Source organism: Gorilla gorilla, chromosome 13, assembly GCF_029281585.2.
Source record: "Gorilla gorilla gorilla isolate KB3781 chromosome 13, NHGRI_mGorGor1-v2.1_pri, whole genome shotgun sequence".
NCBI lineage: Eukaryota > Metazoa > Chordata > Mammalia > Primates > Hominidae > Gorilla > Gorilla gorilla.
Window position 1 is genome coordinate 116,120,681 of NC_073237.2, and position 14,016 is coordinate 116,134,696.

Consider the following 14,016-nt stretch of genomic DNA (forward strand, 5'->3'; position numbering starts at 1 on the left):
ATTACATAAGATGTTTATATAAGCCCCATGGTAACTTCAAAAATACATCTATATAACATATACAAAAGAAAAAGGAATCAAAGCATATCAATACAAAAAAGATTCAATGAAATACTAAAGGTGATAGAAAGAGAGAAAAAGAGAGACAAAAGGACTATGCGACAGACAGAAAGCAATTTACAAAATGGCAACCATAAGCCCTCCCTATCAGTAATTACTTTAAGTGTAAATGATTTAAGCTCTCCAATCAAAAGCTAGAGAGTGACTTAGTGAAAAAAAAAAAAGAAAAAAAACAACGACAACAAGATCCAACTATATGTTATCTATAGGAGGCTTACCTTAGATTTAAGGACACATGTAGGCTGAAAATGAAAGGATAGAAAAAGATGTTCCATGCAAACAGTAACCAAAATGAGCAGGAGTGGCTGTACTTGTATCAGACAAAATAGACTTTGAGTCAAAAACTGTCACAGCTTTCTTGTTGATGTCTCCCTTGCAAGACTCTCTGTATGACAAGAGATACAAAATAACTTGGTTGCTCAGGTAGACAAATGCCTTGGGAAATATTTATTTAACTTACTCAAGCTCAGCGTGACCATAAAAGAACTCTCTCTGCTCACGCAGGTGTTACTCTGTAAGCAGGACTGTTGGATACAACCAACTGGAGGTTTGGCAGCCAGAGGCTTAGGGATGAACCAAGGCACAGGGATAGAAAGACAGCATTCAAGGACACCGTGAAAAGGGGAATCAATCTCATGCATGGGTTCAGGCTTAAGGACAAGATCAGGGAGGGGCTGAGGATGTCTTCTGCTCACATTACTTTACAACAGAAATAAAAACGGAAGGTTTAAAGGTTTCTGTTTTAGGTCACATTAAAATGCCTGCAAACTCATAACATCAAAATAGTCACATCAAAGTGTCCTATTTCCATTTTTCAACCCTCCTCTCTAGTATGTGGGATTTTATAGCCCTCAATAGATCTTACTGCTCCACCAGTCCCCTTTTCATACCCCTACGCTTCCCCAGAACCACCCCACACCCTCTGGAACTTGCAAATATAGCCTGGACATTCTGTGCTGCTGCTGTTTACTTTCTTTCCTGAATATCATTGCAAAATCTATTTCTCTAACCTCTATTTTCTTCATTCCCTGATTTCTCTACCCAGTCCCAAGTATCCCTATTAATTCTGATATAAAGAGAGCTACGAAATATTTACTGATTTAAAAAAATCAGTGTGATCTAAGCACATAGTAGGAAGTTAGCTGATACTAAGGTAGAATAAAATGTAAATAAATTGTAAGATACTCTCTCCATGAAAACACCTCTGCAATTGGAACACCTGCCTGGGTCTCTCCTGGACTCCACAGTTCTTTTTTGCACCAGAATTGCATACAAATGCATACCACATACTCCATTAGGAGAACACACGCTGCGTGTGAGTGTGTGAGGGAAAATTTATTTTCACAACAAGCAGAACATCAAAATAGCTTCAGAGCCCATTGAAGCAGGGGCTTCAGCTGCAAGATAAAGGATCGGGAAGCAGGGATGTGAATAGGAAGAGAAAAATATATCCAGAGAAGACACAACACAAATGAAAGAAGGGACCCTCGGTTGGGCAGGAAGATGGAAGGAGGGAGAAAGATACGAGTCTCCCTGGGTTTCTACATCTGAGCAAGCCACAGACATTGCTGAGGAAAAAAGAGAAGGCAGTGCAAATTCACGAACCAAATCACAAGTTGAAGAGCTTATGTTCAAAAGTGATTAACGTAAATTTGTTAAAAAGCTGATGAAACTGTTTCTTTCCTTGAAAAGTCTAGGGAGGAAGGCCACAGCTGATTCCAGCACAACCTCGCCTGTCAAGATGTGAATGGCAGAGGGGCTGGTAGGGATAGCAGAAACATAAGAAGCATCAGTTCAGGCTCTCCTTTTAGGCAAATGTGTGCACAAATTGTAGCTACGTGACCTCAGGCACATGATTGACGTCTCACCTCACCTGTCTGCCTCAGCGCCCCTAGCCCTAAAACAAAAATGTCTTTCCTATAGAATTGATACAAGAATAAAATAAGATATTGCAGAGCTTGCTACTCAGAAAATAAATACTCAATACACATAAAGCAAACCTTAACACAATTTTGGAAAAGATCTCACAGTCTTCTGCTGAGTTGAAGAGGAAAATAGTGGAACAATAATCTTCATTGGTGTAGCTTTATGAGTTTAAAAAGGCTCTTTGATATCTAATGCTTTCATCAGCCTTGGAAAGTGGAGACACAGGGATTATGAGCATGAGTGAATGTCACGATTATGAGCAAAGAGTCCAGAGCTGGACTCCACCAGAGCTCAAAGCCTGTACCTGAGACCTGTTGGCTGTGGGGCCTTACGCATCTCCTCACCTGTTTAGTTCCTCATTGTGAAGTGTGAGTAACAGTACTTCCCATCTCCTAAGACTGTTGAGGAGATTAGCTGAATTAACATATATGCTTGGAAGAGTGCACAGAATATATTAAGGACCCAATAAAAATTAACTATTATGTTTTGCCTTTCATAGAAGAACAACAAATGAGTCTCTCCAGAGAGACTTATATACTTGCCCTAGGATTCCCAGGGAAGAAGTGGGCATCTGGGCACCAAAGACACTGGACTCCAAGCCCAAGAGTCTTTCTGCCTGTAGGCAATTCCCTGGAGTTCCTACTGACTGGCTGGTCCATGGGACACTCTAAACCTGCAGAGCCTGGAGTTTCATCAAGGCAGCTGCAGGTAGACAAGTAGAGGAAATCCTGAGGCATTCCAAAAACATGCTATTAGAGGCACCAAAGGCATGCAGTGAGAAATGGTGAGCAAGACTTTCTCATAGGCTGTTCCTTCTGCCTGGAACACATTCCCCAATTTCTTCTCTTCACTCTTTACCTGCCTTTAGATGTTGTATCATCATTTGGTATCTACAGCACCAATAGGAAATTATGAGTGTGTATGCATGTGTGTGTGTACGTTTATGTGTCTATAAACTATCTATCTATATCTATCCATCTGTCTATCTATTTATTTAATGAGAAATTGGTTCACCTAATTGTGGGACTGGTAAGCCTGAAATCTGTAGGGAAGGCTAGCAGACTGGAAACTTGATGGAGATAATATTGCAGAATTTATTCTTCTCTCTGGGAAACCTCAGCGTTAGTCTTAAAGCCTTCACCTTACTGGATGGGACTCACCCACATTATTCAAAGGTGACCTCTTTTAACTTGAAGTCAAGTAGATGTTAATGACATCTACAAAATAGCCTGGTAGCAACATCTACAGGAGTGTTTGGTGAAATGACTGAGTACTAGATAGAGAAGCCAAGCTGAAACATAAACCATCACAAATGTCAACTTAAATGTTCCTTCCTCAAGCACGGATTGCTCACTGATTCCTCAAAATAGATCAAGGCCTCCTTTTATACGTTAATGGTAGCCTGTATTTTTCATAATATGCATTAAAATAATCATAATAATTTACATAATTATTTGCTTAGGGTGTAAGCACTATGATGGCAGAGATTATTTCTGTTTTCAAGATTCAAGGAGCCTAATACAGTGTCTGGCTTTCAGTGCTGATTTGCATTTTTTTCTTTTTCTTTTTTTTTTTTTTTTTTTGAGATGGAATCCCACTCTATTGCCCCTGCCGGAATGCAATGGCATGATCTGGGCTCACTGCAACCTCTGCCTCCTGGGTTCAAGCAATTCTTCTGCCTCAGCCTTCCGACTAGCTGTGACTACAGGCATGTGCTACCACACCCAGCTAATTTTTTTGTATTTTTAGTAGAGATGGGCTTTCACCATGTTGGTCAGGCTGGTCTTGAACTTCCGACCTCAAATGATCCATCCGCCTTGGCCTCCCAAAGTGCTGGGAGTACAGGAGTGAGCCACTGGGCCTGGCCTTGATTTGCATTTAGTTGAATGTATGAAAGCTCACCTCTTTGAAGAATTGTTCGTTCTCTAGGGGAGGTGGTGGCAACTTAGCAATGGATGCATAGGGCTCTGTTGTTCTAAACCCTTTATATATATTTTTTTAATTTTCTCATCACTTTTCAAAATTTCTGTAAATGAGATTAGGGAAAATCCTGTTTCCTTCTTAGAAAAAAAAAAGTCAGCCAGTTGTTTTCTCTCTTGCTTGCACAGGAAGCTTGGCCTTTGGGGAGTTATCAGAGCATGATAAGAGGGGTGGCGTCAAAGTCTGCAGAGAAATGTTCAAACCAGTTTTTTCTTACTTTTTTCTCTGCACTTGGATGACTCCTCTTCATGTATTTATTGCCTGATTGGTTCCTTTGTTCCTTGAACATTTTTAGATCCTCCATTCAGAGCAAGTCCCCTTGTTATCAATGTCAGCTGGGCCTGAGTCAGGGTTTAGTGCAAGACTGGATGACATGTATCCTGGCTTCCAAAGGAAAATGGCTGAGCTGTACTGTGCTTTCAGTGTTTCTGTTCCATTCTTCTGGGAAGAGAATTTATCTCACCAGGTAAGAGGGAGAAAATCAGAGTGAGGGAGAAAAGAGTTACTAAATTGAAAGTGAATATGGGTGAAGTAACATGTATTGAAGACCTAGTCAAATTTTACAGACTTACCAGTAGATTTTGAAGATGTCATGAGGGGGGGCTGTATTTATTTGAAAAAAAAAAAAACTTAATAAATGCCTAGAATGGAAGATGGGACTTCACACTTGAATATCAGCTGGTACAGAAACATCTGAGGAGATCAACTGCTCCTTATAAAACAAACAATAATTTGGGGTTTTCTTGACAATCTGGGTGTTAGAAAATGAAAAGAAGATAGCAGAAGGCCATATATGGGAGGAGGCTGGGAGGTATGGGTGTGGCTTTTCCTTGTTCCCCCAACACACTCACACACTCACGTGAGCACCCACACCCATTCACTTCAAGTCATCTGCAGTGTCTACCTAATTTACAAGTACCTTCAGGAAGGACTAGTTGTGTTTATTATAAAAACCAAAGAAGCGGAGCCTTACATCACAGTCAACATGATGCAAAAGAAAGTCAGTTTCAACAGCACAGGAGCTGAGTCCCAGGTGGTGCTAGGGATGTAATTGCTCCAAGAATTCACACGTATTTTGGGAAAGGTTTGTCTATTTACAGGAGGCACAATGAGCAGGGTTCCAACCAGGTTATCTGAATCTCAGAGATGTTGACAAATAGCTAACAAACAGGATTATGTATTTATCTCATTTAATATAACCACTCTCTACAGTACATTTTCATTCCCTTACTAATGATGACTTGGTAAAATAAAAACAGAGGTCAAATCACACAGCTGGTAAGAGGCAGGCCAGGGCTGGAACCCAGGCTATTTCAATACCAATCCCTTTGTAAAGATAATTTATTCCCCATGCACTGTTCTGGGTGCTTTTCATGCATACATTAATTCTTTTAATCTATATTCCTATATAAGGAAACCAACGATAGAGAAGTTGAGTGGTTTGCCCAGGGTCATGCAGCTATAAGTAATAGAGCCAGGTTTCAAATGCATGCCATCTGTGCCAGTGTGCACAAGCTTAACCACCAGGGTGTTCCACCTCTGCCTGCCTACCATGCTACTGCCTCCAACTAATCATTCTGTTGCTTGTTCCTTTCCAATATGAAGCAACATTTCTGTTTTCCCCCTGACTTAGTGGTTATCTTTCTGCAGCCAGTTATCAGCTTATATCTCCCTGCTGCTGACTGTTCCATGTATTATTACACTTTCATATCTCGCATCTTCTTGCATTCAGTTATGATAAGCATCTACTTTATGAGAGGCCAGACCGATGGCTTGTGCTTTGTATTTCAAAAATATTTGCATTAGAAATTCCAAAACCCCAACCAGAGGAAAATAAATTAACAACTAAAAATACCTTAGGTGTCAGGTCAATAGCTTCTGAAAAATACTAGACAGAGCTGTTTGAAGCTTTTATTAGAAACTCATCCAACTGTTCACCCACTGATTTATTCATTCAACAAACTTTTATTGAGCTTCTGCTATAACAGGATGAGATGTAGGAAGGATAAGAATGCCCAGCTTTGTCCTTAAAGAGTTTACAATCTCCCAGAGACAGCAGAAACATGTCTTAAATGGAGAATTTTATACAAAGGTGTCCTAAGAAAACATGCTGCTTCCAGAGGTAGTGAGGTCCCTGTCAATGGAAGTATTCAAGGAGTCTGGACAACTTCTTGTAAGGGATAGTATAGATGGAATTCAAGCATCAAATGTCTATTTGGACAAGGCTAACTTTAAGTTTCTTAGAAGTGTTGAGGTTCTATTAAAACAATGCAGAACAAGTCAAACACTATCATAACAGGATATGACAGATGTCTAGAACACAGATCATGAAAGAATGAATTCCAACCAGTGAAAACAGGGAAGGTTTGCAGGGTGTCGGGGGGCAGTGAACAAAGGCTTTATTAATTTGAAGGCAACGTACTCATATCTTTCACGGTCCTTTGGCTTCCCAAGTTATTTAACCTTTCTGAGCTAGTCTCCTCATCTCCAAGACAGGGCTAATTATGCCTTCCCTGCCCAATTCTCCCTGCTGCTGTAAGGATCAAATGAGATGCTTAAAGTAGTTTGTAAACTAAAAAAGTGTTATGCAAACGTAATGTTAAATCAGAAAGCTAGTGCAAAGGGACTAAACATTAAAGGTGAAATTACAGACATCAATAGACGGGATGTATCTTTTGGTTGAGAATTTTCCTTTGAATATCAAACTGCACCACATAACACTGGTAACAACATCCATCTGGAATTAACTGAAATTCTGGTCTAGGGGTGTTGCGTCCTCAGTAACCTCGGGCAAGATCATTCAATTCCGTGCTTCAGTTTGTGCTATCAGGATTAATGGATGGCAATTGTTGGTCTTCAAAAAACCCTATCTGTTATCTTGCCACACAAAAAGAAATATTTCCACATCCATCAAGATTAAACAGCAAGAACTCCCATTGCTTTAAATTTCTATATTACCTGAGGCAGACTCAGTGAAAAGAACAGGTGTGAAAAATAAATATATTTTGATATATACAAAGATGCTCTAAGGATAAGATAGACACAGGGATATTAAGTACCAGGGACACCCACGTGAGTTTAGTTCAGCCAGTGTTCACTGAGCACTTGTTATGCACCAGACCCTCTGATAGGCAATGCTGGAGACAGAGATGAATAGGACACAGCTTCTGCCCTCAAGGAGGCCACATGTTTATAAACATGCTTTGAAAGTGATAAAGAGAATGGACACGATTAAATGGATTGTAAATCAAGATAACGACCCCAGTCCTCCTGCTAATTTACTGGTTGACCTCTGTGAAGACATCTTACTGTTCCTTTATCAGCACTAAATGAAACCCCCCTCCCAAAACACTATTTAAAACCTGGAAATGTTTTACCCCTACCAACCAGCCACTGGAAAGTCTTAACAAAAAATAAATTTTAAAAAGAACCAACGTTCACCCTCTCAGATGAGTAATTTATGAACTAATTATACAGCAACTTTACTTTGTATCTTACCCAGTAAAAATGAAATACTTGAATAAATTGTATTATTTTATCACAAATTAACTAATTTATTCTTCTCAACCTTGTTTGGATTTGAAATAATTGTCTTACTGGAACTACCAAATGGAGAGATACAGAGATTTGTAACTAATGACTTTCTGGTGGGATTTTAATTTTATTTACAATAAATAAACATTATACTGTTGTCACTGTAGGGCTCAAGTATGTTCATATAATATGCGTAGCAATTATTTTGTTTTCTCTCTGTCTCTCCTCTAGCTGTCTTTCCCTCTCCCCCACCCTTTCTCCCTTCCTCTGTGTCTATTATAATGTCTCTCTCTCTCATACACACACACACATACACACACACACATGCACACACACGTGTACACACACACACACACACACACAGAAGCTCTAACAAAACTGAAAGGCTCTGAGGGGGAAGATTGTAATGACCTGGTAATTGTCTCTCATGTTGGATCACAGGGTGATGCAGTGGTCTGGAACAGGGGGTTGTAAGCTGTCAACAGAAATTCACCGTATACTTACTGTTCATTGCCTACCCATTATGCATAATTCCACTTTCACATCTTAACAGAATCCACCATACAACTATGTGTTTCATGGGAAGTTGACACCATCCCAGCCCTAGCTGTTGTATACTGATTAGCATTAGCCATTCAGGGGTATCTTATTTCCCTGGCCCATAATCAGTTAACCAGTAGGCATGTGATCCAGTATTAGTCATACAATGATGCACTAAGGATATATACAAAGATGAGAGGGATGCTCTGCCTTGGGGTTTCTAGACAGGATATCTTACTCTAAGAAGGAAACAGCAAATGGTGGCACCTTTATGTCTCTGGCTATGTTGCATCTCGAAGTGAAACCTAGAACATCTATAGTATTTTGTGAACATCCTGAGAATAAAGCCTATAGAGACAGAGCCAAGAGCACCATAGAAAAGTAGGCCAGGGGCACTGACACATGGCACCTGCAACTCACGCCACCACTGGACTTCTCGACATGTGAGATAAGATGTTTTCTTTGGGCTTATTTGTGTTCTTTTGGGCTTCATTTGTGTTCTCTGTTACTTGAGGCCCAAACCTTCGGAATCAATAAATCTACCATATACTCATAATGAGTTTGCTCTTGTTATTTTGAATCTTGATTATCAATAGCAACACAGGCAGCAGCATCTCACTAACTTTACAGTAGAGCCTACAAGGGTCCCACACAAGGGGATTATCTGAGATGTTTGAAGTGTGCTGTGTCTTATTCATGGTAGTGTTTACAAGAATCTATGCATATGTGTGTACTCACAGAACTGTACACCAAAAAACAATGATTACTACTGCATTTAAAAACAGAAAGATCCCACAAGGGTGGAGATTGCATTCAAGCCCACATTTATCTGACCCCAATGCCACACTGCTTCTGAGTGCTTGTCAAATCCAATATAAATAGCTTAATACTGGCAGTCATGAAGCGGACGTTTAAATCCTAGGTCCACCTCTTGATAGCTGTGTGACCTTATGCATTTTGCTTTACCCATCCGAGTTTATTTTTGCAAATGCCAAATGCAGATGCTAATAATCTTTGCCCATTCCATCTTTTTTGAGGGGAGAGATCAACTAAGAAAATGATTTAAGAAGCATCTTTGTAATGTAGAAGAAAGCACAAATATTTGTCATTGTTATGGTATGAAAATACCTACTCTTCCAATACCACACTGTCTGAAATCCCATTATCCTCGAGTTAAACCACGAATAGCAAACCCATGGTGTGCCTGCTGTCACTCACCTCCAATCTACACCTGTGAGGGATACTCAACAGTTAAGGTACTTTTTGTCCCTCTAGGGTCCTTATTTATGGCTCTAGCATCCCACTTGACTCTCTGTTCCAGGGATTCTTTATAAATCAATTGGAGTTGGTCCATGAATTGAAATCTCTTAAAAACTGTTGGGTTATACTTCCAGTATCTTTCAGTCTTGTTCACCATCTCATCCCAGCATGTCTTCTCTTATTTCTTTGTAATAATAGAAACACAACTTTTTAGTTTAGAACATTGACACCCACAAGAAAGGCCTACATTTCTTAGACGCCCTTGCAGCTAGATGAAGCCATATGATCAAATTCTAGCCAACGAGATGCAAGAGAGTAGGATGTAGAACTTCCAGGAAGGCTGCTTAATGGGACTGATTCATCTTGCAGGATGCCCTTTCAGCTCTTCTGCCCTTGTTTTTTTTCTTTTTCTTTTTTCCAACCTGCACTGTGGATGATCTGGACACTATATCTGGCCAGAAAGTGGCCTGATGATGAAATTAATACCCTAACATGGTAAAGTAGAATAACTGAAGTCTGTGTTCTTGATAACATTTTGGAGTCATCATACCAGCCATGAAAACCACCTATCCCCAGACTCCTTTTACATGAAAGAGAATAAATAATAATTTACTTTAAGCCACAACTTAGCTACTCATAGCTAAGCCTAATACCTAGCTCATATATAACCCAATTCAGCCTGTTTTCCTTGGGGAATAAATAAATGGAGCTATGTAAAGGGGAGTGTATACAGGTATTCATATTAAAGCACTCGTGTCACGGAATAGTTCTGAAACATTTTGAAGATATTGTGAGCAAAATTCTGCATGATTGTTTATGACCTAAACTGTATAAGATTTAGCCATCTCAGAACCCACTCTATAGGATCTTAATAGAAGAAGAAAAAAGTATGTTTATATCTATATACATGTATAAATTTATACATAGATATAAATACAGGATATAGTACCACTATTTATTGAGTGCCTGTCATGTGCCAGTCACTTTATATTACTTATGTCCAAATTTCACAAAAATCTAACAAGATATGCATAATTTCTCCCATTCTGTAGACAGTGGCAATGAGGCTAAGTGAGTTAAAATAAATGGACTAGTTTAGGGATGGGTCCTATATTCCAAGCAAGTCTGTCTTATGCCAAAAGCTATGCTTTTTCCATGACCCCGTAGAAACTGAGTTAATTACAACTTTGGTTGGATGGCTAGCAAAACATCTCAGCAAGCGTTGAGAGAATACACAACAAATAGTAGTGCTGGATGCAATTGGTAGGTGGGGGGTTTCTTCTAACAACTTTACATAGTTAATGACTTTTTAAGCACCAGATTTGAAGAGCATGAAATGCATGAGTCATGGCTCTTAGAGAACAGATGGTTAGTGGTCTGTGTTATTTCAGTGACAAAGTTTTGAGCCAACTAAGGATAACAATAAAACTTCATCTCATGATGTTTGTCATTTTCAGTCCCTGACTCCTTGTAACTGCTGTTACAGCTTCTCGCTTCCAAGATTACACCTTGATGATCATCAATCAAAATTATCCTTTCATCAGGTTGAATTTATAAAAGGCACTCCAGGTGATTTTTTTTAATTCACTACGATTCCATGTATTTCCTACAGCTTATATTCTAAAATTATTTCATCAGAACTGTGGGAGAAACATTTGAGGTCATTTCTCAGGATTGTTGGCTCTGGGTTTTGAGAAATCATCAATAATGGATTATCATGGTTGGTGTAATATTACATGATAATGAAAGCTGACATTTATCCTGTACTCACTCTGATCCATGCATTTTGCATGGGTTATCTCATTTAATCCTCAATCAACATCATAAACCAAAGGATAGTGTTATCACCAACTGGAAAAATGGGGAAAACAAGACATGGAGAGTTGCGGGGGTTAAGTGACTTACTAGGGAAGTGGAAAGTGATAGATCAGGGATTTGAACCTAGATACTTTTGAAAGAGATCCTGAAAGCTGAGTAAGCATAATGATTTAAGGTAGGCTAACAGCTGGCTAGCATCTTACAAACCACCTTCATATCTCACTCGTTTAATATAATAAAATGTACTACTCATTTCTCTCATAATTCACTGATGGTTGAAGATCTGGGCTCCATACAATCATTCTAGTACTTAAGCCCCTTCTATTTAATGACACTACCATATTCCACTGTCTTAAAGTCCCCTTCTGCATCATCTGCAACCAGACAATAGACAAGGGAACAAATTTAATGAAGCTTTGCAAAGAAAGTTTAAGGGTCCTGGTATGTATAGCAAATACTACTTGCACTTACATTCCCTTAGCTAAAATTAAATCTCACGACCCCACTTAAATGCAGAGGAGACTGGGAAATGTAGTCTCTGGAATAAAATGGAATGGAGTGCAGTGAACCATCATATTTTTTCTGTCACAGTAGATATTTGCTGTCTGCAAGAGAGCAGTAAAGGGAAGGGATAAGAAAATTGCAAGGAAAAGGACAAACTTGAGGAAAAGCATAATTGTCTCAAAATACTAGTCAAATTTGGGGAAGCACAAACAATTTGATCTGACAGATGCTCAGGTTGGCAGTCTCAGTAATAATTTGAGGCTCACATCATCCAGGGACTTGGAAAATGCACTAAGGAGTTTGAAGTTTGGACTTTATTGTACAGCTGAAGGGGAGCTGTTGAACGATTTTTAACCAGTAGAAAATATGATTATATTTGGAATTTAGAAAAATCATTCTCTGAGCCTTGTAGATGGTGGTTGAAGAAAGCAAGACAAGAGGCAAAGAGAACAGGTAGGGTAGAATTGAATCATAGATGTAAGATGTCAGACTAAGGATGGTTGCAATGTGGTCAGAAATAAGAAGATAGATGAATCAGATTAAGGAAGTAAAATTATAAAATTGTGGACATTGACAAGTGATGACATTCTCCTTATTTTCAGCCTTGCAATGGAGGCATTATTATCTCCATTTTATAGATGAAAAGACTGGACTTGGGACAGTTGAAAGCCTCACCAAGCTCATACAATTAATTAATGCCTGAGGCAGAGGCCAACCATGTCCAACTCTAAAACCCATTATCTTTCCATTTGACCATTTATAAACCTCAACCATGCCTTACCTACAAGAGCCCTTGAGTGCTTCTGAACAGTTATTCCCACCCTCTCTACAGCTTCTGTTTTTCAAATCAAATATTCCAAATTTCCCCCACAGTAGCTTACATCACCTACTAAGTTACTTTAGCCTTCTGGTCACAGTTGTCTAGAGGCATTTCAAATAACTCACTTAAGTTAAGGAATTCCTCCCCAAAACCAACACTTTCAGTTGCAAGGTAACATGCTGAAGCAAAACCTGTTTCACTCTTTTTCCAACTCATCAAAAATACATAAAATTCAAATTGCTCACCAGTACTTTCTAAAGCATTTTTATTATTTTGTTTATTCTACTGCCCAAAGGTGCAAGTGACCTCACTTATAAAATTTGATGAACCAAACCGTTAGTTGTTTCAAAATGTTGCTGATGCTTTGCTTGAATTGGGTAGATCCTGCCAATCAACTTGTAGATAGATTCAAAGTTGTATAAATGGGGTATTTTCTATCTATGGAACCTAAACTTTTTTATATAGTGTGCTTTATATACTGGCTGGTAAATTAATTAAGAAAATAATTGGTTACAGTACTAACAAATGGTTTTGAATCAGAAAGAAAATATATAACTGAGATCCCAACTCATGAAATCCCTGACATTATTAAAAACCTGCTCCTCCTCCTGTTTTTCCAATATCAATGAATGGTATCTATCAATTTTCACCTGGCTGTCAGGCCGGAAAACTGGGAATGATATTTAATTCATCTCTCTCACTCATCTCTCACATTTAATTCATCATCAGGTTAATCCAGCTTCCAATTTGATTCAACTTCCTTTAAAAAGTCTCAAAGCCAAACTGTTTTCTTATTCCCACTGTTGCTACCCTAGCCCAGGATGCAAGCACTTCTTCAATGATCATGGGAAGCTCCTGATTAAGCTCCTTGAATTCTGTCCCTATCCTTGTGCTGAGGCGCCAGTCTGTTCTCATCATATACTTGCTTATAACCCTCTGGTTCTCCCAGCCCATTGTCCACAGGAGCACTCAGGTGTAAAATGCAATTTATTTTGTTATCCATTCATGCTTATAACTTCAGCCACCTCATTCACACCTCCTCCCTCACATGATCTACTCCAGCTGAAGAGAATACCTTCCAGTTTTCCAAACGTAGCTTGTTTTTTTCTCATGTTCAGGCTTTTTAACCTGTTGTTCCTTCTGTCTGCAACAACTCACTTATCCTTTTCTTTTCTTGCTAAGTCTTGTGTATTCTTCAGATCTCAGTTTAGTTTTCATTTCCTCCATAAATCCTTCTCTGACCTCCAACACCAAACTAGACAGTTTTGTCCTGAATTCTAGCATCTTCTCCTTCCTCTGTTTTCTTCACAAATCCCCATATCCCCTGTACCTAGTATTATTTTCTGACACAATGTCATCCCACCAGATATATTTTTTTGTATCTCTTTAATTACTTAAAAATGTAAACAAATTCTTCCTTAGAAAAGAAGGAGATACACCAAGAAAGAGACCTTGGCTGTCCTTAGGATCAGTGTGTTGTGTTAATGGAAGAGATCTCCAAGGTAATATATGGC

The 14,016-nt window shown here is 39.0% G+C and overlaps 1 long non-coding RNA gene across 1 annotated transcript in view; it reads right to left on the reverse strand.

The window, feature by feature from the left end:
* Nucleotides 1-14,016, reverse strand: part of LOC134756904 (uncharacterized) — a 355,080-nt gene that overhangs the window by 132,954 nt on the left and 208,110 nt on the right. The window lies entirely within an intron of this gene.